The following is a 22,696-nucleotide window of genomic DNA, read 5'->3' on the forward strand; positions in this document are numbered from 1 at the left end:
AAACTCCTGATAAGCATATCCTTATTTTTGTCTTCCATTGCCGTGGTAGACCATGGAAATTGGCAGTGTACGGCCCTTTTCTGATGAAAAGAAATGACGGAAAACAATTTATTTTCGGCACGAGTTTTACGTCTCAAGCGTTTTACGTCTCAATATGCTGCGCACAGGCATGGCTGAATCATGTTTCCATTTCTTTATTTGTAAAAATGATGAAGTCATCAACAGATTATTTAGGCTGAGATGCCGTGTGGATAGAGGCAGCTGCTGAGCAGTAGTCTGCGCCGTGTCTGTCCATGGGTCAGTGTGTGAGACTGCTCAGGCTCAGCCCGCTATACGTGAGAGGCATGACTCAACCCGGGCATGATTTTGACACATCGCTGGTAGAACGGCACATTTTTATCACAGATTTTAAAATGGAACGTCAGAGTAAAATTAGACATCCCCAAATCAGTTCACATTAAAACACAGTGTTTGCCACAGTGATTTCGTTGCTCTCATCTCTTTTGTGTGTACTGTAGACAACACCCGGGAAGACGAGACATGGTAATAATTGTTATTTTTTCCATTGTAGCCGTACCAGACTGACGCAGTTCCCAGAAGCTGTTGAGGAAGAGCTCTTTATGTGGCAACCTCCTTTTTTCTCGCCCATACTGATTATTTATCTACGTATTACATGCACTGACGGTTTAAATTACTCTTTATTGTATTTTTTCCCTATGAAAATCTAAATGTGTAATAGAAAAAAAAAAAAAATCAAGATAGTAACAAGAGAGTGTGAGGCAGATAAATCTGTTTTCTTTGCCTTTCTCTGAGTCACCGTTCCGACTAGTATTGTGAGATTACCCCGCAGGAAATACTGTCAGAGGGAACTATACACCTTGTGAATTTAATACAGGTGATGGTTTCAGGTTCTGGGTTCTCCTTGACCTATTAATAAAGCACGCTGATTGGTCAATTCAGTTCAAGTCAATTAAATTATGCTTTAATTGATGTGAATGCTTACTCTACTCTAGTCTAGTCCAATCCTGTCCCAGCCTCTGGGCAAATACACAAACAGGTGGCTGATGGGAAATACTGCAGGCCCCAAGGCTTTGGGAGGTGTCATTCCACAAATCTTTATTTTACCATCTACAAGCCACATTCATAAGTCTCCCTGTGCTCCAACTTCTGCCCTGCACTGACAGAGACAAGACAACACAAGACATTAGTCAAATTCTAGTGTGGCTACTTTATTTTGGCATCAGGTTTGTAAGGGTGAAATCTGCCAATCAAAAGCACATTTTTATTTACACATACATTATAAAAAAACATGTAATCCCACTCACTAAATTGTTTTAACCAGGCGTTCAACAACATCTTCTGGTCCAAATGTGGATTTTATTTATACATTCATTGTGAACTCATTTAACTCTTGGGTGGGCACCTACAGAATGTGTGTTAAGAAGAGGATTATTCATGTCTTCAAAGCACACAGGCCAGTGGTTGGAGCAGAATGGTTTACTGGACTCTCAGTGAGTTGTCGTTTCTCACACAAAAGAAAGAACGGATTTCAATTCTTCATTAGTTCTCTGTTGCCATTCACTGAAAAGTAAAAGGAACAAGGTTAACTCCACTGGAATTTTCGGTGTCGCCTCGCACCCGTAATTATGTTCAAAGCTATGGGGCTGAAATGCTAAACTGCACAGCTAATTATAAAAAAGGGGGACACATTCTGAAGAGGGTTTGTCCTGTGTGTTGCCTAGCTTTCCTCCTCGATAGAGAGAGAGAAAGAAAGGGGAAAGATGAGAAACAAGTAGAGGGGAGTTGGGGAGGGGGGGGGGTGGGGGTGCTGGGTTACCTCCTGAGGTCTCACACAAGCCACTAGGCCCTTTTCAATCCTTCATTAAAACAATGACACAGAATCCCGCTCATTAGGGGTGCTGGCCTCAGCCCAGAGATGTTGGTGGAGAAATGGAAGCTCTGCAAGGAAACGGTCAAAGAAGGGGGAGGGGGAAATAATGCTCAGGCTGGTGCTGCCCTGTCACATAGGCCCTTCAGTTTCAAAAATAACTAGGCCTTTATTTATTTACAGAACACTGCAGGGAGCCAGGCCCTGTACAGTATATCATGCCAGAGACTGCACTCTAGCACCATGGCCATTTCTCTGAAAATTCCACTTTGATGTAAAGGCCAAATTCCCCACAAAACGTAACCAATTTGTATGAAGTGCTGTGTTTTCAGATTGACAGAAATAGGATGTGTGGAATGGGCAAGACAGTGATTGGATTACGTAATGTAAAACAGATTATAGTCCTGTTTCAAATGGAATCGACTGAGAGTCTGGGGCGCTGGGTACTGAAAACGGCTTTTTTCAGCTCTGTCTTCTCTGCCTTGAGGCCCTGAAAATGTGGCCACAAAGGGCATCTTAGAAAGGACTGAGTTGATAAGCCACACCCCAGACTCAGGAATCGTTCAACCCAAGACCCAAGCTTCCAGCAGGCAGCGGGGTACCAGTAGCTGCCAGGATGAACTGGAGTCAAAACTGCATACAGCCATTAAATAATTTAGTCTTCCTAATCGTTGGAACAGATCGAGTATTCCGGTAACATAATCTTTAAAGACTCCGAAGCTTAAAATGAAAGGAAACCCTTTGTAACTTTGTTAATGATATACTTAGACCTAGACATATTCTATTCTTAGACTGACGCCGTTCAATGGCTGTTGTTTGCGAATATCATTTTCCATAAAAATTACCCATCGTGCGTACACCAGGTTTTCAAATGAACATTACAAAATATTAATAATTTTACTTGTGCCTTAGAACAGTGTATTGAACTTGCTGCGACATGATGAAGTGGATAAATATATACCTTCCCACCAGTTCCATATTGATTGTATATCAGTTCATTAAGGTTTCTAGATATATTTGTCCCACAATACATGCTGTGTTAATAGGTTGTGCCTCCCATTTACTTAAATTGAGTTTAACTGCATAAAACAAACTATAATGGTATCCCCCTTCCCCCATACATCACTGATAGCTAATTATTGATTTTCTGATTGGTATCTTTAATTATAGGGGTGTAATAATGGTGTCTAATATTCAGGACTAAACATCTAGAATGTATTTAATGTAAATGCATTATTCTAAAGCTCACTGCGAGTCCCTTTGAGTTCATTTTGATTCAAGAGATTACTGTATTCTCATTACTGTATGTCAAATATATTCACATTATTTGGGAACTGATGCTTGCTTTTGCATAGAAAACAATGCTCTAGGAGATTATGTATATTCTGGCAAAAATAAAGCGGTGCACACCCAAGTAGCCTAACCTGCACGTGTTTGGATTATATTCATGCAGGCTTTTAGATGAGCAGTATCTTTTTTTGCAAATGTTTAAAAAATAATCAGAATCAAGAAGTTTGTTTCATGTAATACACTGCTAATATCTGATTGATTTTCATCTCAAAAGGTTACATTTTAAAGTATTAAAAGAACTGCACTTTTGTCTAAGAAATTAAATTTCCAATACATATTACGCTTGACCCAAGGTTTCTTTAGGTATAACTATCTCACTTCATACTTGCTTGTGAGTTATACCCTAGGCTAACTCTCCTCAGACTGACCTGTGTACTGTGAGTGCACTATCACACTGCTGCATTGACTCATTAGTATAATTGTTTATTGAGCATTTTAGTGATTATGATCAGCCCCCATCTGCTTACTCAAATTCCTCAGATGAAGGTATGAATAAATAGCAAAGAGATTGTCCAAAAAAAGGTATTCCAGGTAGCTTTACTGGATTTGGCTGTGAAAGTTTAACTGCACTTTGAGTACAGATATTCTTATCTTAATCTTCAAAAAACAATAACATCTTTGCCGTCTGTTATATAATATTGCTATTTTCTGTGTGTTTTATGAAGTAATTGCTCTCGTATATTGTTTGTGCCCTGGGAGTGGTCCTGTAACTCAAGTAAGATAGACATCAAAGATTTAGAAGATCTCTGGTTTCTAGCAGTTACTGTCAAAATGCCAGCAATCATGTCGGATTACAGTGGCAGAATGATGATGTAATCTGCTTCTGTATATCGATCACGCTCACCTTACAAGGCCTTTTCCCTGACCTCATTCAGATGGTGGGGAACGAGCCTTGACTTTAACACAATAAAGCAAATAATCAGACTGTAATAGACTACCTTATTATGAGACAATATAAGCAAAATCAATATTTTCCAGTTACTTTGGAATCCCAGAAAGCATTTAGACATCAGATAGAAGCCCAAGTGAATCTGGGTTCTGCAAAACTACATTCACAAATTGATTTTAAAGAAAAAGAAAAAAGAAATGTGCACAAAATGAGTCATAGCTATGCTCTTTGTTGTTTATATGGTCTTTGTTCTTTCAAGCTGGAGTAACCAATTTATTCATTTTTTTATAGTGTCTATTTGAGCAAAAATACTTTGCATGGCTACAAGTCATAGACTACAATCTTTATGACCATCAAACATGTTTTTCACACATGCCAACTTTAAAAAAAACTCACACATTTGACATTTGGAATAACTAATAACTTAGACCACAATCTGTATAAACTCCTTCCTGAAACTAGGTGGTTGGCAATGCGATATATAGTAAAGAATTTCTGTTTTGTATGTAAATAATTACATTTTTTCAACATTTTTCAGTTGATTTCATAAGCATCATTAGTATTCAGTAATTACGTAAACACCCATTTAGTCTGAAAGCTTTGTATTCTATCTGCAACCTCTTGATTTCTTCTTAATTTGAAATATTTCAGGGACACAGGGAGCAGAGAGTTACTTGTAAATATGTGTTTATAGGACATGGATTTACTATCCTATCTACTGGCATCATCGCAAATCCTGCCACAAGTCTAACTTATGTTAGGCTGAATTACAATTCTCATGTTCTCATGTTGACATACATTGCATGCAATTCCATGCTAGTACAAACATAAACTTGGAGCTTGTTATGCAATTCAGTGCATGATTGGATTTTGTGTTTTTTTATGCATGTAAAAATGTGTATGAAACAGATAAAAAATAATTTTAATTATATATTTTTATTATACAGAATAAATATTTTGTGAAAATATATGTGTATAGAAGTAGCATTAAGCAGTTTCATTTCTCTTAAACACAAAACATGCAACAGTCATTTCACCAAGATGAAATTTGTGTGAGCTTTTCGCATATAGCAGATTGCTCATACCTTTTTTGACTCTTGGACTCCTTCAGCAGCCAATCGTGGTCAGATTATTCACTGCTAATGCTAGCCCTCACTGCTATTGTGAAAAATCTATGTATGAAGAAATATGTTTCTTTTGATGGGGTTTCTCTGTTAAATTAAGTTGAGTCTGATAATTTAATTTTCTCAAATACATATTCATTCATTACACATTCAATTGATTCAATAGAGCTTGTATTCCAGTCAAACAGGACAGAAAGGAAACCTGATCAAGCAAGACAAAACAAACAAAACACATGCACTCACACATGCACACACAGACGCACGCACACGCACACACACACACACACACACACACACACACACACACACACACACACACACACACACCTTTATCCAATAAGAGAAAGAAAGTGCTGAATGTCAGACATTAACTATATCAATGCATTATATTAGTATAAGGCAGATCACATAGATCAAGGCTCATCTCAGATTGGTCTTGGGAACGACAAGAATCACAGCTTCTCTGCATTTTAAGATGTTGCACTCTAAATACATTTCTCTGCATATCTTTTAGCTGCAAATATATCTTTTTATGCAAATTCCCACCATTTACAAGCGCCTAGCCCACCTTTCTTTCACATTGGCAGGTGTGAGACTGAGACTAGCCTTAGACTAGCTTGCTCAATGTTGAGCATCTCCTCTTTGTGATTGTGCCTTATTAGTTTTTATTTTGTTGTGACTGCTGTAACATGTGACATGAATTTTATGAACCAGGGAACATTATAGATTCTAGCTCAAAAATTCATCAAATTAATTGTAAACCAGCGTCATAATGTGTTTAAAACTTCGAATCTATGATTGCTGATAACACACTGATGTACCCAAATCAGAATTTCAGTTACTCATCTGGCTGAGGAGACAGGAAATGACTTGACTTGATTTGTCATTTAAAAATACTTATGCACAAGCATATGCCCTGAGGGAAGTCATGTTGGTGCATGACAGGTCGCCTCCCTTCAAGTGCTTCACAGTCGTTCCTCCTCCACAGCGCGCAGGGACAAAGGCAACCCACAGAACAATGTCCAGATAAATAGAAAAACACTTCAGTTTGTAAAAAGCCGCCTTGAATTTAATAATATTTAATAATAATATATTTCCAGTTCACAGGACTGCTTTCTCTAGGGAATTCTGTGAATCCTGAGAGTGAACTGCTTTTTATATGATCAAATCACTGTCTTCTATTTTAAAATATACAACAGCTTGGCTGAATATCCAATTCTGATTAGCTGGTATTATTTTTCCATATACGCCCAGCTATGAAGTAATGCTGGCAAAAGCTTAATCATGGTTCTAAATGAATGCGCATCAAGAGTCTGACTCAAAAACAAATGTGGACAATGATAGTTTTTGTCGTAAATTGCTAGCGAGCCAGCTGTTACAATATCATACTTGCAGCAGTGTTAAGTGATGTGCCTAGCCACTGCCAGCTCAAGCAGCACCAACTTCTTGTCCATGAATGGCTGTTCAGAGTTGCTAGTCAAGTTTGATCTAGCCTCCTCAACCATCTCGTGAAATATGGAATTGTCCCACAATTGGAAAATAAAAGAGGTGCTTTGTTTTCAACTCACATGTCACACAATTCTTTCTGTATTTTTTAGAATGATTACGTTTATAGTTTAACCTCTGTTTTTAATATAATTCAATAGTTGGCTAGCTAGCTGTCCATGATAACAAGCCTGCTGTGAGAACATTTTGACCTAACTGAACCCAAGAGAAACCCAACTGAACCCAAGAGAAACCCAACTGAACCCAAGAGAAATTGCACACTCTATTTCCACTTGGCTCCGCCTACTGCACAATTTTGTAAAACGCTTCCTGGGGTGGGTGGAGTAAGTGTGTCCATCTCATTTGCATAGAATATTCTCTATACAAATGAATTTGTACAGTGTAGCTGTGCCTGGCTCATGAAACTGCAAAACAAGGTGTTGCAGATCAAATATGAATCAAGAATCAGCAAATACATGGGCTATTTCTCACCTCAAATGTTTTCTGAAATATTTTAGTGGACTGTTTAGGTGCAATATGATAAAGTTTATGAACAGGCTTCTCTGATTTGAAAATGTTGGGCTGAAATAATCTAACCAATCCGGTGCCAGCAGTGTTCCATCCATATTTTGAAGCAAATGTTTTGATTATAATGATGATTTTTATTGGTGGGCTTTTGTATAAGCAGGATAATGACCTCGGGGCTGTGAATTATGCAGTTTGAATGCCCTTTGTCGAAGGAAATTAACTAACTCTGAGTTGTGCATTCAAACTGTATAATACACAGCCCCTTGGCCTTACTTAAATTACATTACAATTCATTTTATTACTTTGGGATGCTTGTATAAACTCATATCTCATGTCTTAAAAAGCACTGATTCGCTGTTTTTTATATAAGCACTTTACACACACACACACACACACACACGTTGAGTCTTTCCAAAACTGAAGATACTTTTGATTGTGTGACAACAACCACATTCACAGTGACGGTAGGAACAGAGGAAATGTTCAGCACAGTGAAACCTGGGTCACAGAAGTCATGATCAGGAAGCTGAAAATCTAAAACAAGCAAACAACAAATCCTCTGACCTTGGAAATGGCAATGCTCTCTGAAATGGGAATAAATTGCATCACTGAGTGTTCACTGAAAACAGAAAACATTTTAATGCCTCAGATGATCATCTTTGCAGTATTTCATTCAGTACCTTTTAATTATAAGAAAAGTTTATATTTTAGAAATAAACAAAATATTGCACAAATCCATGATTTGTCCCAGAATGTATTATGTATTTTGAGAGAAAGCACCCATGTCTTGAAGTTGGTAAGAATATTTTTAGTCATACTTTCCGCTCATCAGTCGCATGTCACTTTGTATGTTCCACGAAGATTAGTGCCGGCTTCACCGTGTTTGTAAAACCCACACCTTTGTCACTGAATAATAATACTGTTACCAGGCTGCCACACCTGCCTGTGCTGTTCTTCTGTTCTTTAATGTATCAACAAGTATCCCTCTGCCTGAAAGGAAACTTCAATCAAGGCTTATCCCTCTTATACTTTACATAACATCCTCCCTGTTCGTGTTGAAAGAACGGCCTTGTCTTTTGAGTGTGCCAAGGACGGCTGCACCTGGTGCAGGTGTGGGAAACAGGTTTAGGCAGGTTGATTAGTCATCCAAGCGCTGGTTACTGGTGCTCAGAAGTACAGGAGACCGGGTCGTAAACCACGTTGAGAACGAAGGAGGGATCGGATCACCTGGAGAACAGGATACGCTGACTTTCCCATCTAAGCTTACTGAGACCATCCGCACAGGAAGTCCCGTTCAGACCCTCTGGAGTTTCTGCAGTTTCATTTCCTCCTGTCACTCATCCAGAACAACTTGTCATTCTGAGGATGGAGTCAGTATTTGTGTTGCCTTAAAAATAGCACTAGATACTGCAGTTCTTTGTGTTTCTACACATAGGAGCCAAAGCTTAATTTGAATGTTATAAAATCTGTGTTTTGAAGTGTGCAACTCTGATCTCATCATGATGGAAGCATGTTGTGAGTACTGGATGGAGATGATATGCATGTTGAATTTTACTTTTAAGAACCTTTCACAAAGGACAAATTCTTCATAATGGAATTTAAATGCATTTTATCAGTAATTTCTGTATTCATTTGGCTTTACAAAGTTTTTACTTTCCTCTTGATCTCAGCAAGTTGTGCTTTTGGTGCTTTTGTGTCAGCTGCAAATGTTTATTTGTCTGTCATTCTTTGTTTTATGGCTTTAAATACTATTGAATATTCCAAAAACTTTAAGGTTTATAAGTCTCTTTCTCCACTCTGCAAGTCTCAGAAAGATCAAAGTCACACCCCCCCCCCCCCCCCCAATCCCTACAGCCCCCCTCATTTTCCTGGTTTCTAACTTGTGTTTCTGTCAGAACAGCTTCCCGCTCGCTCCTGGCGTAGTCAAGGAAACACATTCAGCTTGTTAGGGGAAAGCCACCTAACGAGATTTGGCTACATTGGCCTCCACTGTGTGTCTGTCATGCCCTAGATTTGGCAGGCCACACAGGAGCACAGAGAGGCTCTGCCTCTTTGCTGTCTTTCCCAGGAGGCTCAGGGTCGACTCGCCAATTAACCATGCTCTGTGACCAGGAGGAAGTCTGCATTAGCCATTTGAAATGTATTAGCTGGCCAGAATTTCCAGATTAGACAGATTATGTCTACTTAAAAAAGTTGAAAAAGTTCTTACAGATTTATTTATTATTTATTTATTTTTTGCATGCTGATTTCACTTCCATCTGAAAAACAGCAGCAAATTCTTCCTTCTCCTTGTAAGGTGCATTTATTGGCATCAGCCTGGATGGCACTATGTTTATCATGTTATCCAATTAAAGAGTCAAATAGCTGAATGGGTCAGGTTGTCACATTGATGAATGTAACTTTCTGGGCAAATTTCTTCTTGTTGCCCTAGTACTGCTCTGCTTCATATCTGATAGACTTAGAGTATTATACTTTATCTTCAAAACTACAACTAATGGCATTGAGATTTAAATGTAGAGCGCAAAAAAGTGTCGTTAAATTGAAAATTTTCTCCAATCTCACCATATCTTGGAGAGATTTCTAGGAATTATTTCCTACGCAAGTGGAAAAAGTTATCTACAACATTCTTGCAAAAACTAGAAAAAAATGTCATGAGTGCATTCTAAACCGCTCATTTTCACTGCCCAGTTTTGAATGACCTGTTGTTTCTCTTGAGTTTCTGCTGTGCCACCCACACCAACACAAAGAACAGTGAGGCTGAAGTTCATAGATTCTCTCATAATCTCCCTTCCAAGCCAGGGTCTATTTTCCACTTTATGGTCCGCTTCCACAGTACTACAGGAGGGTTACCAGCCACTGGGGGACAAAAGCATCTTTCACTGATGACAACAGGTAATCTGTGGATCAGGGATGCTGATGGGATGAGGGATGCTGTAGATCAGGGGTGCTGATGGGATCAGGGATGCTATAGATCAGGAATGTTAATGGGATCAGGGATGCTGATGGGATCAGGGATGCTGTGGATCAGGGATTCTGATGGGATCAGGGATGCTGTAGATCAGGAATGTTAATGGAATCAGGGATGCTGATGGGATCAGGGATGCTGTAGATCAGGGATGTTGATGGGATCAGGGATGCTGTAGATCAGGAATGTTAATGGTATCAGGGATGCTGATGGGATCAGGGATGCTGTAGATCAGGGGTGCTGATGGGATCAGGGATGCTGTAGATCAGGGGTGCTGATGGGATCAGGGATGCTGTAGATCAGGGGTGCTAATGGGATCAGGGATGTTGATGGGATCAGGGATGCTGTAGATCAGGGATGCTGATGGGATCAGGGATGCTGTAGATCAGGGACGTTGATGGGATCAGGGATGCTGTAGATCAGGAATGTTAATGGTATCAGGGATCCTGATGGGATCAGGGATGCTGTAGATCAGGGGTGCTGATGGGATCAGGGATGTTGATGGGATCAGGTATGTTAATGGGATCAGGGATGCTGATAGGATCAGGGATGCTGTAGATCAGGGATGTTAATGGGATCATGGATGCTGTAGATCAGGGATGCTGATGCTCACTCAAAATACTAGTGAGACACTGTTATGTGACACCTCTGTCTCTTTCTTTGTTTTATGATGTCCCATTTTCCCATAAACAATCTGGTGCTTTGCTTTTAGAAAATAATGTAATAGCACCCAAAGGGACCATGGCTGCTATAAACCCACCCAATCTGGGGTTGTAGAAAAACAGCACTGCTACGGATATAAATGGACTGTGGCCTATACCTATGAATCCACAACTATTTCATTTGATTTGAATACCCTCAGACGTGCTGAACTTAGTTTACCTTTAATGCTATACCTTCAAGTCCATCATGCTGCTTTTCATTCATTTATTTTACCTTTATTTATCCAGGTAGATCAACTGAGAATTCAGTTCTTTATTGCTATAATGAAGTGGGGAAAGAGGGTATGGAACGTGAGAAATTGTGTAGTTAATCTGATGTAGGAGGTATGGTTTGGTGGCCAGATGTCGGGGAGCAATTTTTATCTAGGAAACCAGGGCTAATTTTGTCCACAGCCAGGACCTTGTTTAACATGTAATCCATAAGATGGAATCCTTTTCTTCTTACAGCACTCTATCATAAAGCTCCTGCTAGTACCTGCTACAGCAGATATGTTTATGTATGTGTATGTGAGTTGTAAGTTTGTGTAATGACACTTATGACTGGTTGTGACACAAATAACTCTGCATCATTATTATTATTAGCTGAACATTTTTACATACTGTTTGGAAGCTGATCCAGATAAAAGCATCTGGTAAATGACCTAATGTAAAATTTATGGGGCTCTGCCTATATTGTATTTGTGTCTATTGCCATCGTTCCTCTCACAGAACTTTGAAAGAAAAGAGTTGTGAGAAGGGAAATTTGGGCTTGAAATATTTTTCACACCAGAATGGGTGATGCTGAGCTTCCAGTTTAAGGAACTAAGACACGGCACCCTAGTGGTGAGTCACCTTGGCTGAATAGTTTCGTTAACTGTCTCCAAGAGTCAGAAATAGTAACCCTGCGCAACATGGCTGAGTCACTTCCTAAACTCCCTAAATGCTCTAGAACATACATTAAAAAAAAAAAGAAAGTCAGGCAGTGGCTGTGGACACAATTTGTAATGTTAAAAACCTTGAACAGCGACAAAATAAAAAATAAAAACATCATAACGATAAGGCATGCCGTCTGTTTTGTCTTTGTTTGATAACCTTTCAGCGACTCTTTAGCATTTTAAACTACATGTGAAAATGGAACACATTATTAGGAAATGTACTGTTTTATGGTCATTTTTCATTGACAATTGTAGAAATAAACCTTCATCTGTAAGGATGTCTAAGTTTCTTTGGTCTGTTGACCTGGGCGTACCATACATAAAAGCTTGCCGACGTTTGCACCCAAATTGGGGGACTTTTTCTGTATAAGTGCACATTATATTGCAGCTACAGATGTTTGTTGAACCTATAAGATTGGCAGACATTAAGTCATAAAGAATAATGCTTGAGGGTCTCAATTTTTTAGATCTGAATGAGAGAAGAGATGAGTTGTTGAAATATATGAGGTTCTCTGGAGGAAGACAAGAAGTTAACAAGACTAAAACTACTGAAACTACTGATAATGGGACTGCATTCTTTGACATTTATTTTATTTTAATGTAGAAACTGTTGAGTGCCTTGAGCTTGGGAAATGTACTTGATGAATAAAATGTATTATTATAATTACTACTACTACTACTGCTGCTGCTGCTGCTGCTGCTACTACTACTAATACTACTACTACTAATAATAATAAATGTGTTTAATGGTGTTAAAAGAAACAGGACATACAGGTGGATCCAGAGGGGATTCATAGAGTTCATGTTGACCCTCCTTGGACCTTTGTGAACCACTCCCCAAATCGAATGAGTGGATATGTGCTGTGTTTGGGTTTACAGTGTGTAAGATGGCAAGTTTATTACAGAGAGATTTAAAAGTGAAAAATATTCTGACTGAATGAATTGTGTTCATCTTGATGTTACACAAATCCCCTATATATTCTGGATAGCAGGAATGTACCTACATTGCTAAGTCAGCTGTAGTTGTTCTGTTTCCTAACATTTAAGTTTCAAAACTGGTGTGCTTTCAGCTCACTCATCACAGACGAAGCTAATGTTGGAAGTACATGTTGCGAAAGTCTGTTTCACCAGAAATTGTGCACATTTCCGGCATTAGCTTATCCTGAGATTAGCATTTATCTTGAATGAATAGACTTTCTTGTGCACCATATCTGCAGTTTACTGTTCAGGCATTTTAAGTTTTAGCCCCAGCAACTTACAAATGGTGCATTTAACATGGTAAAAAAAACACCCACAAGAGCTGAGTACTGCCACAGTTAATACAGTGCTAATGCACAGATGCGTGCAACAACTCCTACAAAAGGCAGGTAGAGAAGGGTTAATTTTCTTTTTTAATTAAGGCATTGATAGAAGTATAGGCTGCAACTGAGGGGCGGTAGGTGTCTTGCTGAAAACAGTCAGCGATTGTGTCTTTCTGACTGAGTGGGGAAAGTTCTCCCACCATCTGGGGAAGAGTGTGGAGAAAAGGCAACCTTCACTAATCGCATCCAGCAGCCTATGATAAGCCTTGATTGTATCCTTGTACCTGCACACCTTGGCAGTGTTTTCTGAAACAATTTTTGTCCACCTTCCTTACATCCTAAAATTTTATCCTTAGGTGACATCACATAATGTCTGTGTTGTGTCGATCAGAAAAGGCTTGAGTATGCTTGAGTTGTCTGATTCCAGCATTTCCCAGTCTGTTATACGATGAGATAGCGGAAGCCATATGAAATATGTGTAGATGCCAGGGGTGATGGGTAAGTGAATGCACCTGGTAGTAGATCATTTTCATTCTCATCTTTTGCTGAGGAGTTGAATTGCTGTGGGGATACTGTGACATGACACCCAAGGATTAGCCAGCATTTTCTGGATTGGTCACAGTATTGGACACACACACACGCAATCACAAGCATACACAGATGCACACCCACACACGCATGCGCACACACGTACACATACACACGCACACACACTCACGCATGCACAAGCACACTTATAGACATACACACACACACGCATGCTCACACACACACACACACACAATTCAGTGAGCTTCTCTTTATGAGAGTAGGTAGAATGGGGGGGGGGGGGGGTTTCTAAGTGAGGAAATTAACAGAGCAACCACCAATACCACCAGCAATGAGGCACCGAGATTACCCCGAACGAGAGCACGCTTTCAGCCAGACATCTTCCCTTTCTCTGTCACGTGACACCTTATCGCCTTATCGGCGCGGATATCCTCTCTTGGGCCTGATCTCTGATCTCTGATAGCATGAGATGCAAAGAGCCGGCAACAAAGCAGACATGACTAAACATGTACAGGCACCCCTGAATATTTTAAGACGTTCGAACTGCTCTTTTGTACACATCAGTTTTCTTTAGTTACCTTTATTGCCCTTGAGTGAAAAAATTAGAAAACGGGAAAGTAGTCATTCTGAAATATAATTTATGGTATGAGTTATGGCTCTGAAAATGCCATATTTGGCCATATTTACACCAGCGAGTCAGTCCAACGTGAGCCTCTGTCTACTGGGCCCACACCATGCATAAGCTGGAGTTCTGTGTGTGATGTCATCACCATGATGGTTTGTGCACCGCCTCTTACATTTTTTGTTCAGGTTTAGCAGATTTGTTCATATATTATGGGGCACTAGAGTAGCTTCCCGGTGTCACATGGAAGTTCCAATACTTTTGCAGTAATTACTGTAGTAGGGAAGCCATATGAATGAGGTGGGCATTGCCAAAGGTGGTCATCCTTGCCTTTCGTCAGAAACGAGAACATGCATACATCTCCTTTTACTGCCGCCTTAGCGAAGAAAAAAAAGAAATGTGTGTGAAAGAATTTGCTTACTCTCTGGTCTCACTGTTCTGGTGCTACTTCACAATCCCTTCTAGGCAAAAACCGGTTTGATCTAGTTCCTGTTAAGCCATCTTATCTCTAGCGGAGCAGGCTTCCTGTCAGAAATCCAGTGGCTTGATGGCTGCATAATGATGGTGGGCCGTATTCCAGAGTACTGAGGCTGCGGGAGAGTACTCCCATCATGTGACCTGCCGCACTGTTCCATTCATACCGTGACGATCAATGGAGGGGAAATGTATTCTGATCATGCAGCAGATCCCTGCAGCAACCTCGCTCTCACTTACTTTCTCTCTTTCTCTCTTTCCTTCTCTCTCTCTCTCTCTCTCTCTCTCTCTCTCTATTTAACTCCTTCTCTCTCTCCTGCCTTCCTTATTATTTCTCCTCTCTCTCTTTCCTTGTTCTCTCTCTACCTATGTCTCTCATCCCCCTCACTGTCTCTCTCTCCCTGTCTCCCTCCCTCCCGCTCTCTCTCTCTATCCCCCTCTCTCCCTCCCTGTCTCTCTCTCCCTCTCTCTCTCTCTCCCTCCCTCCCTGTCTCTCTCTCCCTCTCTCTCTCTCTCCCTCCCTCCCTCTCCTCCGTCCTCCCTCTCTCTCTCCTCCTCCTCTCTCCTCCGTCTCTCTCTCTCTCTCTCTCTCTCTCTCTCTCTCTCTCTCTAAGCTGCATGATAAGCTGTAGTGCAGCCAGATGAATGAGAGTGCTGCCACCCCCCCTCCCCTCAGGAACTTCTGCTCTTTGACTAAGTGTGCTGCTGCCCAGCAATGCCAGAGATCAAAGGCAATACTAATCTACCCTGCATAAAAGCACCAGAGGCCCTAGGCCACACCAGCCTCTGCTACGACTCTATTTTCATCCCGTTTTTTTCAATATTGGTATATAAATTTATGTGGCTACTGTCTGTTATGTGTAATGACCTTTTCTTTGCCCTTGTGACGGTTCCCTGTGCTGTCTGGTGAGGCTCTGCCTGCCTGCAGACAGGATGCTGTGGGTGCTCTGCAGAGGGAGGGCGAGGGGTGTGGGACGGGGGCCTGTACTTGGGCATGACGGTGCCTCTGTCACATGTCTCCTGCACAGGAACACATGATTTACTGTGGGAGGTCCCCAGGCCATGGAACTGCATGCAGAGCGGAGGAATCTCCACATGAACATGTCAAAGCCAGAAAATCGAAATGCGCACAGTACAGTACCATTATCTTCTTCATGGTTAAATTGTGTGTTTTTTTAAACGTTTTTATTTAACAGAAGGACTTTTGATATTATAAAGATCTTTTGCAAGAGGGACCAGGCAAGACCTTAGCAGATGGAGGATATCTCCATCTATACGTTTAAGGTTGTAGTATACATATATAGTCATTGAAATCAATCTTCATAAATGAACATAAAACAAAACTATTTACCCAAATTCAAATGGGAATGATCCACAATCTGAGGATATCATGTATGAACTCGGGGGAATGAAAACGAGAGGACTGTTGCTAAGACACATGGTGCAAGTGAAGCACAACTGGGTATGGAGCATGGAGGGGTGTTGCGCCCCCCCCGTACCCCCCCCGAGCCCCCCATTACCTGAGGCTCTTCACGTGTGAAGCAAACACTCAGGCGGAGTGATGACAAAAATAGGTTGTATCTGCCAGAGAGGAAACAACATCTGATAAAAGAGCTTCACTTAAACAGCTTCACTCAGGCTTTGAATAAAACTGCAAATCCAACACACACAGCTAATTTTTTCTCAGGTTCATATTATTGAGCATGACAGTATTTATGGCTTAAAGCCCCTTTTGAGATAATACAGACTAAGCACAATAGTATTTTTTGGTTATACCAAGGCTGAGTCATCGTAAGGACTTTTTACAAGAAAACTCGGCCACCAGCCAGCCCGGTAATTATGCTCATTTATTCTTGATGAGCATAGAAAATTATTTCCTGTTGTGCAAGTGCAGATGCACAAACAATTATCAAATCAGAGGTGTTCTTTCTTTGTTGTGAGATTTCTTATAGTCAAACCACTGTTTTCATCTCGGTTAAGGTGAGAGAACATCACAAAACAGGTCACAAATTTCCATATCAGGTTGAATTTACACACTGTTTCCTAAAATAAAGAATATATCGGCAGGATGTAATGCATTCCGAAGACTTTCTTGAAAAAGACCAGAACCGTTTCTGGATTTTATTTATTAATAAAAGCTGACCAATGGAGTGGAAAACATTTTTTCTGCTTGGAAAAAAAATGCTCCAATACATACTGGGATGCCTGAGAAATAGTTGTAAAATTGGTGGTGATACATGGCCTTTTAAGTCCCAGTTGGCCCTAGTATTGCCCTGGGATAGAAGGTTTCAGTCGGCTGGGGTGACAGTATCTCATCATGTGTTACTGCCCCCCCCCCCCCCTCCGCCCCCCCATCGTTCAGGTGCCTCAGACTCTGCTGTGCTGCATATGATGTATCTTCACCCGACTCTTGTCTGTTTGAACTCGACTTATAAACTGCCGTGTGCTGAGAACTCTCGACTGATGTCACATGACATCAGAGCATGTGTTTCCTAGTCCTCTCCCAGATTGGAGACAGAGCTTGCAACCATGGGTGGTTTATAATGGGGAAAAATCATGACAAAGAGAAAGAACAAATCATGCAAAAGAATGTCAGTTGGAAGCTGCTCACAGTGATATGCAGCATATCATTCACTACTTGCATGCCAGCTAACCATGATTTGTTTTTCAGAGCATCTGTTCATTCATCCACTGATTCAATTACAGCAATTAGTTCAGTGAGGCAGAACAGCAAAAGAATAAAATCAGCCTCTGAACCAGGAACAGGCTGGAGGAAGGGTTTTTTTAGCAATGCTCTGGAGAGAAGACTTTGAAGCCACAAATCGCTGTTTAGTTTTATTCACAGTGGGTGAACATTAGGCACAATAAACAGACAGTTGACACTTTTGGACTACTGTTCAAATGAATGCTGCTTTTTTGTCTGTAGGGGTCAGCAATTTGCACAAGCATTTATCTTTCTTTATGGACTAAAGAAAGAATGATAACATACAAATTTTTCACCCTTCACCAAGCTACTTTTGCCTGTTATAAAAGTGAAGTTGGAATTTTGGTTTTGTGATTTTATGTCACAGTTTGCTTGCACCTGAGCATTAGGCTTCAGCCCAGTCCTTGGACAGGAAGTGGAGCCATTTTTAGAGCTGTCGAGGCCCACATGCCTTTGTAGGCGAGGATGCTGGGAAGGGAAGCACAGCGTCGAACCCTGTAATCTGCAGAGCTGATCATGAGCTTCGCTGTGACTCATCCTTCCTGTTGACAGCAGAATTCATGGGTGTTGGAGTCACCAGAGCTACAGTTTCTGTCCGGCCACACGGCGACTTCCTTCCTGTTCTCCGTTTGTTGAGAGAGGGTCTAATATCAGATGTCCGACTTTGCTTGTGCTTTCAGATCAGTCATACATATGCAGGTTCCAAAACCGTATGTGCTGCCTTGCCTTTAAACTGAAAGTGCAGTTTCCCATCACTACCAAGGTTTTCATTGATGTCTCGACTGAAATTTGGCCTCATCAAATCAAAAATAGATGCAATATGTACACCATTCCTAAATAATACCTGTGTAGAATTATTATGCTATGAATATTTAGATCAGTTGAGCTAAACAACTTCATTGATTTTTCCTTATGTTGAGTTTAGGTTGAGCTGGACCAGTTGTTACATCCCACTCTCCAATCAATACTGACTGATTGTTTGGTTGATATATGATTCAGTGATTGACCGGACAACTCAGAGTGTCCTACAGTACATGTTGAACTGAGAACTGGAACAAGGCATATTATTATGTGTGAATCACAATGACAGACACATGGTGGCAACAATGTTCCAAAATGAATTGTATTATTATTTTTTTTAATACTATTTTTACACGGTAACCTTTCATGGATACAAAGATACGTTAAATCAAAAATAAATAAAAATGCATTTTCCCGTGCGGATTGGAAGATATCCAGCCATATGTTCGACATATTACAGATGTATCATCAATAACCCCAATTAAACTTTTATCGAATGACAGATGTGCCTGTCTCGTTTTACATATTAGAATACGGTCATCCTCCTGCGGATTAATGAGAGCTTTGTTAATTAGTCTGCTACAGGTGAAGGGAATCCTGACTGTGTATTTGTCATCAGTTCTTGTTTGTCATCAGAAATCTGTACTATATGACCAAATTTATTTGGACACCCTTTGGTCTGGGGATGTTTTTCGTGGTTTGGGCTAGGCTAGTTCCAGTGAAGGCAAATTTTAATCCTACTGAACACAATGACATTCTAGGAGATTCTGTGCTTCCCCAACAGATTGGGGAAGGCCCTTTCCTGTTTCAGCATGACAGTGCCTCGGGCACACAGAAATGGTTTTGTCAAGAACGGCGTGAAAGAGCTTGACTGGCCTTCCTAGAGTCCTGACCTCAACCCCATCCAACACCTTTGGGATCAATTGGAAAGCAAACTGCGAGCCAGGCCTTGTTGCTCAATCAGTGCCCAGCCTCACTAATACTCTTCTGGCTGAATGGAAGCAAATCCCTGCAGCAATTCTCTAACATCTAGTGTACAGCCTCCCAAGAAGACCGGAGGTGGTTATAGCAGCAAAGGGTGGACCAGCTCCATAATCATGGCCATAATTTTGGTTGAGATGTTGGATGTCAGGTGTCCATGTAGTGTATCTACAGCATAATATGAGGTTCAAAAGGCCATGCTGTCTGATGTTCAGGCACAGTGTACTGGGTTCCAAATATGGCTTTAAAGTTTTCACTAACTAAACTCAGTTTATTCACTAAGAGCCAAAAAAATTACAGTCAAAGCTGCTAGAGGCATTAGAGATGTAATCAAATTCTCTGTGGTTAAGCTAAGATTTCTGATGAATTGACATATTTCTTATGAGTTTTTTTAGGAAAGCTGCTTAAAGATTAGAAACCAGTTTGTGCAGTTGTACTATTTAGCAGTTTTAAAAAAAGTGTATTTCACCTATTTACTTAAGTCATTTTGCTTGCTAATGCAGTGGTGAGTGTTCACTCCTATCAAATGGAAAGTGGAATATGTATTACTTCTTTATGATGTCTACAGCACATTTGACAGGCCTCTGTTTAGGTTTTTTAATGACTTCCTCTGACAGTCTGCCTGTGCATGCCTTCCAGTCAAAATAGGCCTCATTTAAATCATGAGTTTCCAACAGGAATGAGTCTGTAATATGAAACTAATTACAATTTTTCTGTCATTAGAAATAAGGTGAGCAGAAAGTGTAATGTGGTGAGCCTCATACTGACTAGGGGAGCCTGTGTGTGTGTGTGTGTGTGTGTGTGTGAATATTTGTGTGTGTCTGTGCGTGTGTGTGTGTGTGTGCGTGTGTGTGTAGGCGGTGTGACATTGTCCTTTTCTTTTGTTCTGATTGACATCATTCTGTCTCTCATTTTACGGTTACCCTCCCCCACCACCACGCCCTCCCACAACGGCTCTAACCAGGCCACTCCTGCCTGAAGCACTGGGGACACACCCACTCCAGGAAAAACTGGGCCCAATTTCATAAAACATCTCAGAGTAGGGGTGCTGATCTGGGATCAGCTTTGCCTTTCAGCTCACAATGGATTCGATTAAGACATGGACAGGGGAATCCTGATTCTAGATCAGCGCTTCTACTCTGAGACACTTTATGAATGATCTCCTTGGTCTCCATGGCACCTCTCTCTACTGTTCTGTACACAGCACAGCAGACATCAGTTACATTAAAGCCAGAACGAGTGAAATTAGAGGAGAAAATGCACAGAGACAAATTAATGAGGTTAATTTATCCAAACCCCTTGGCCTGCCTTGCCTTGCCACACATCTGATAACATGATTAGTGATCGAAAACAGGCATCAGCTATTTGTTTCTGACAGTGTGCTTTCCTTAGAAAGGGTGGAGGGCTTTCTCATTAACTCTCACATATACACATTAAGGGTCATACAATGGTGAAGCAGCCATTTTTTTCACTAATAATGATAATAATAATAACAATAATAATAATAATAACAATAATAATAATAATAATAATAATAATAATAATAATAATAAGAAGAAGAAGAAAACTGTGAGATGTATGAAAAGAGCAGAACTTTACCAATAAGTAAAAAAAGAAAAAAACATCTTTGTAGTTCTAGGAATTAGTAAGTATTTTCCCACTGAACCCCTGTGGCATTCAGCCTAGTGATGTCCCAGATCTTTTGACAACTGCTTGCTACACATTATTTATTTAGTTAATTATTTATATAAGTTAAAAAAATTATTTCCGGCCCTTTACAAATATGAACATCATCATCAAATCTCCACTGCCTTCTACAAGAAAGCAGACTTTTTAAAATTTATGCATTTATTTATATATTTTATCTGTAGTGTGGGACTCTTATGTCAGTTCTAACCACAGTAATCAGCCCTTGTCAGTGTCCAAAGTGTGGGCTTTGTTACTGAGCATCCTGCCATAGTCCCTGTCTCGGTTTATCAGGGCTGCAGAAGCACACAGGGTCATTATAATAAATGGGGAGTCAGGGAGGCATCAGTGAGAAATCGGGTCAACATGCTGTTCCTGGGACCCAGATTACTCAACAACGCCATGTTAAAAATACTACTGCAGTCCATTTTTCTGTGTGACAAGGAGCGTGAGTCACCAGCATTCTTATGTAACATAATCATTTCCCTTGTATACTGATTGTCTCCCAAACTATCTGGTCCAACCAGCTTTTTAAAAAATTTATGATTCCACTTTTTGCAGGCCTTGGAACACAGCTGTACTTTAAGACATATTTTGTTTAGTTTGAGATTATTAAAAATAAAATGTCTTATTGTGATTTTATGTGAAGGTCTTGCTTAAAGCCATGTTCTGTGTGCCTACATGAGAGTGTTAGCTCAGCTGGCCTAATAATAGCTATTCTAGTTATTATTATTATATACTATGTTGGTTTTGCTGTTGCTATTTTCTGTGAACATTTATTATACTTATTGTGTCTTAACTGTTTTTGTAATCTCGGCTGCATTGAAAATGAGGGCCTGGCCCTCAATTGTACCTCCGAGAATTAAATAAAGGTTATGATGATGATGATGAATGGAATTAATGTGAAGAATTAGTTGAATAGAAATCGGATGCACAAATGGATCATATTTTATGAAGTGTTCCACTATTGAGCTACAACATAAAAGAACATTATTACTAGAAAGGTGTCAGTATTTATCACAGAACTTTCATTTTTCCGCACCATGCTTGTACACTGGAATTTTGCAGTCTAAGCTCATGAGCATAATTTGTGATATGAAAGTAATTGCCAGCAGTACAAAACTACTGCTATATTAAAATAATCGTTTAACCCTTTACTCTTCTGCTAAGCTGAGTGCTATACTTTTTCTGCTGGTTTTTACCCTTTGACTGGTGTTTCAGTTAATAAATATTACCCCACCTCCCTATGCATACTCAACCATTTAATTTTGAACTTCTCAGTAAAGTTCACTAAAGTTTGCGTACTTGTATAATAATTTTTTAACATACTTAACACAGGAGGGACATTCTGAGTGGCCTGTACGAGTCTGACCTGTGAGTGAATCTGAAATGGAGAGTGCCTTGCCTGGCCCTCTGCTGTGATTGGACAGAAAAGTGACTCACACCTTCTGCTGGACCTCCGCCCACGCCATCAGAAGTCACGGTGAGGCCTGCTCCTGATGTGCTGTGACAGCTGGTGTCCATTCAGATCAAACACTTTCATTCACTCTCTCCCTCAGCCAATGGGAGAGCCCGATCATACAATAACCTATTTCCCTCCCTTGCCTCTTCCTCTCTCTCTCTCTCTTATATGTTCACTGCCCCACATCATGCTGTCAGGGACAGGTGACCATTACTGTTACTTGTGCACATCATCCATGATAGGGCTAGAAC

At 40.3% G+C, this 22,696-nt stretch overlaps 1 long non-coding RNA gene across 1 annotated transcript in view; it reads left to right on the forward strand.

Moving 5' to 3' along the window:
* Positions 1-22,696, forward strand: part of LOC118211334 — a 73,872-nt gene that overhangs the window by 48,193 nt on the left and 2,983 nt on the right. Inside the window, exons 5-6 of the long non-coding RNA XR_004761993.1 lie at positions 15,840-15,943; positions 22,322-22,466. This is a non-coding gene — a long non-coding RNA (uncharacterized LOC118211334). The remainder of the gene's footprint in view (positions 1-15,839; positions 15,944-22,321; positions 22,467-22,696) is intronic.

The sequence above is a fragment of the Anguilla anguilla genome, chromosome 13, assembly GCF_013347855.1.
Source record: "Anguilla anguilla isolate fAngAng1 chromosome 13, fAngAng1.pri, whole genome shotgun sequence".
Lineage (NCBI taxonomy): Eukaryota > Metazoa > Chordata > Actinopteri > Anguilliformes > Anguillidae > Anguilla > Anguilla anguilla.